This window comes from Populus alba, chromosome 16 (assembly GCF_005239225.2).
Source record: "Populus alba chromosome 16, ASM523922v2, whole genome shotgun sequence".
In the NCBI taxonomy this organism is placed as follows: Eukaryota; Viridiplantae; Streptophyta; class Magnoliopsida; order Malpighiales; family Salicaceae; genus Populus; species Populus alba.
In genome coordinates, this window is record NC_133299.1 from 14432352 (window position 1) to 14436444 (window position 4093).

Sequence of the window (4093 nt, forward strand, 5' to 3'; positions counted from 1 at the left end):
CCTCTTTTTCTATTCTTTCTTTGCTGCCTGGTTGGGCTTTCTTTTACTCCTATTATTTGGGCTTAATTTTGTATCCCTATCACTATATATTAAATATTTTTAAGCCAAAACTCAAGTAATTAAAATTAAAACTAAGAGAAGGCGGAATTCAAAAATTCTGGCTTGGAAATCTAATTCGTTGTGTAATAGAGGGGTGTGTTTGGTATTGCGGTAGCTTTTGTGGTTGTGATTTAAAAAAAGTTGTTTTATAAAAAGTACTTTTAGTTAAGGTTGGTTTGAAAAAATAGGTATTTGGTTAAAACTATGGTTGAAATTGAGGTTGAAGAAAAAGTAGTTTAATGTGTTTGATTAATAAAAATGCTTTTTCAAATTGAGGTTATAAAATAATTAAAAAATATATATATTTTATATTAATGATTTTTAATTTAAATATTGTAAATTTAACTACTGTTATTACATCATGAAATAAATAATATTGATATCAAATATTTTTTATTATTCCATTACACTATGTGTAATGTCATCACATGCGAAATCTATCCAATAAGGACTATATTTTTCATGGTTTCTTAAGCGCGCAACAACAAAAACTGAATCTTTTGTTACGTCATCAAGCGATCTCCTTTTAATTTTTTAAATAGAACACAATTAGAATAAAAATAAAAACTGAATTTTTTTTAACTGGGCCGAACCCGGCAATAAACATAATTAGAATTGTGATCAAATTTCATAAATGGTACGTTATTATAATTTTTAAAAAAACACAAAAAAAAAAAATTAAAACTCATTTTCATGGTTTTTCAAAAAAAAAAAAAAACAAAAACTGTTCACGTGAACAGTGCGAGTGAATTAAAAATCACTCGTACTGTTCACTTAATGAACAGTGCGCAGTGGAGCCATGCTCCGCTGTTGACGTTATTATCAACTTCAGAAGCAGCAAAATGCTACTTCTCAAAACCTGTGTTCCAACAACCAAGAGGCCGTTGGAAACACCTTAAGCAGATTCTTCAGGCTGAAAATTATCAGAATTGCCCTCCAGATGAACCCAACTGTAAGCTCCTCATTTAAGAACAACCTCCGCCATTTCCTAGCTTCTCTGGTTTTTTTTTTTTCTTACTTTAATTTGAAGTCTGGTTGTGATTTGTTTGATATATAGCTGAAAAAGTTATCCTTTGGTGATTTTTTTGGATGAAGAAAGGGAAGCCATTATTTATTGCATTGGCATTCTATTGTATCAGTATTTGTGGGTTCCCGGGCCCACAAAAGGTGAAATTTGAAGGGAAAATGTAATGGTGATTATTTTGTACAATGGTAGCACCGAGGGGTTTTATAGAGGATTCTTGTGTTCTGCCCGTTGTTCAACAAATAAATTGCATGGGTTAAGTTGGATTTTTAACATGTTTCTGCAGATGGTTGTTTTTTTATTTTTCTTTTTTAAGGTTTTTGTTTTTTGTATTGATAAATTTGATATTAGCTTAGGCTTGATAAGAGGTTAAATTACCTTTGCTGTTTTTTTCCCCCCTTGCAGATGTTAATATTGAGTCACCACCCTCCATGCACCCACCTTTGAGAATATGCGATATTACAGGATTCGAGGTGCGTGTTTCTGTTGAGATGTGTTTAGTGCTTGAACTGGCAGATGAAATTCATCATTATTTCTAGCTCAATTGCGAATAATGTGGCCAACTTGAAAATGTCGGCCACATTATTCTATTTTGAGTGTCGGGAGGAAGAGCTACTTTGTGCGTCAAAACCTTGCTTGTTGAATATTTGGTGGTCTCAAATTGAGAGAGAATCATCAGCTGTTAATGATAATCTGCATTTTATTCCTTGCCTGCTATTCAGCTAAAGATACACCTGCTGTCATTGAGGATTAGGATTAAAGTTTCAAATGTTCTTTAGCTTGTTCAGTGGAATTGAGGATTAAAGTTTCAAAAATTCCAGAATTAAATAGAGCACTGGTTTCTTTTACTTGACTTCATTGGCCTTGGCATTTTTTTTTGTTAGTTGCATGGTGAATCTTTTTTGGGTTTTGAATATCATGAACTTATTGGTTGCTGTGGATAAATAACTTGGTTGTCCTATTGCCAGTTCAAATTTGGACACTACAAACTATTGGTTGAGAAAAAAACAATTGAAGGCTAGATTTGTTTGGCTTCATCTAACCTAAATATAATCCTGTAACTTGAAGGTGGCTTTCCGATCAATTTGCATCGTCCAAGTACCTCATCAACTTTCTTTTAGAGTGAGAAGATTATTATGAGCTGTCCATCATTCTTCATATTATGCATTGCCATAATTTGGTTGAGCTACTCTGTTAGTCAGTTGAGCTACTCTGTCTCTTAGTTTTTGAGCTCATCACTTATAATTTGGTTGAGCTTGAGCTTGTTTACATCTGTACAAGCTTATTGTCTTGATGAAATTGAGGACGGAGGTAGAGTTCCAACAATTGCATAACTCAGACTAAGAACTGGTTCCTGTTTCCTGCTTGACAATGTTCTTTATTATGTCATTACATGTCGCATCATATTTGTAGCAATATTCTGAGGATGAATTACATCCGAGTACTCTATTGCTTGTTAGAAATGTGAAAACTGGAAGTTAGTGGTTGGGGAAAAATTCTAAGATAGATTTGTTTGACCAGATTTAACATGTAATCTTGCAACTTTGATGAAGCAAATGTGCCCTGGGATGTCCTGGTACGCATCTTTGAAGGTGCCCTGGGATGTCCTACAACTAGATTCCTAATATGTCTGCGTTTGTTTAGCTGGAAGAAGCCATGGTGCTGAAGGTTAGATTGTTCAGGATTGAGCATGGCGTTCAAGATCGTGCTGACCTTGTTAAATGTTTATGTTGGTATACGAAATTGAAAAGTAAAGAGCCTAGCTATCCTCTGTTCTTGAGTAGCTTCACACTTAGACACCATATGTTATCAATTCCATTCATCCCATCAAATACAGATTGAACATGCAATGATTAACTGCTACTATCTTGAATGCTATCTGAAACAATATGGAATAGTATACCAATCTCTTTACAGACCCTCTTACACATAGCGAACTTCTTCTGCAGGCACCTTACCATGATCCAAGGACCAACCTCCGTTATGCAAATACTGATGTCTTCAAACTCGTGAGATCACTTCCAAATGAGCATGTGCAAAGGTATCTTGCATTGAGAAATGCAGCCGTTACTCTGAAATAACTTGCAAGAATTCGCCTTGACAATGCTAGCCTGCTCCTGTTTCTGTTTCTGCATGAGATAGGATAGAGCTATTAAATAGTTTAGCTCGAAGAGATGCATATTTATTGTTATTTGTGATCTGTACTGTGGTGAGATTAAACATGATTAATTGCACCGAACTATGTTTTGGAATTTGTCGGAATGTCTCCCCTCTCTCCTTTTCGCTCGAGCTGATTTGATGTAAACCAATCATTGTCTGTAGCTTAGGTAACTGGATCATTTATGGATATTGACCATTTGGCAGGCTTGCTATATCATGCAGTTGATAGGTTCTTGAATTGTGCATGGCATTAAAAACTAGTGCAATTGCCTCTGAAATCATCTCCACCCTTGCTCCCAACATTTCTATGTTTTTCCACTTGAATTACATCATTGCCAGCATCTCTCGGTTTTGTTGGTCGCGTTTATACAGAAACCCGCCTTGTGTTTGGTTAACGCTGTTCAAATAAAGTACATCCATCGATAGAATCACCTAATATCTTTAGTGATTTTGGGCAAAGGCAGAGCTGCCTCAATCTATAAACGAAAACACCAAAGCTTCCAAAATTCCAACTGTTGGCGTTACAAACCTTAAGGTTCCATGCTCTGAAATTGAATTTAGTTGACATGGCTGGTAAAAACAAGCCTTTTTGTTGAGGATGAGCTCAACGTAAGTAAGCCGTAAAGGTAGCTGCACGAATCCATCTTTTTCTTCATTAAGTTGTGTTATTGATTGGTAAATTGTGATGGCACTGTTTCTTTACTCAAGATGATGCACCAAATATATCCTTAAGGATATTGCTTTCGGTGGGAATATGTGTGTGGTGATAAATTTATGACAGTACAGTATCAGTGACTAAGCTATGCAGTA

The 4093-nt window shown here is 35.2% G+C and overlaps 1 long non-coding RNA gene across 1 annotated transcript; it reads left to right on the forward strand.

Annotated features, from left to right (window-relative positions):
* Nucleotides 1-968: 968 nt before the first annotated feature.
* On the forward strand, nt 969-3521 carry LOC118056138 (uncharacterized). Its single transcript, XR_004688762.2, has 3 exons — nt 969-1051; nt 1529-1596; nt 3073-3521. It is a non-coding gene; the product is annotated as an uncharacterized lncRNA (long non-coding RNA).
* The last annotated feature ends 572 nt before the right edge of the window (nt 3522-4093 follow it).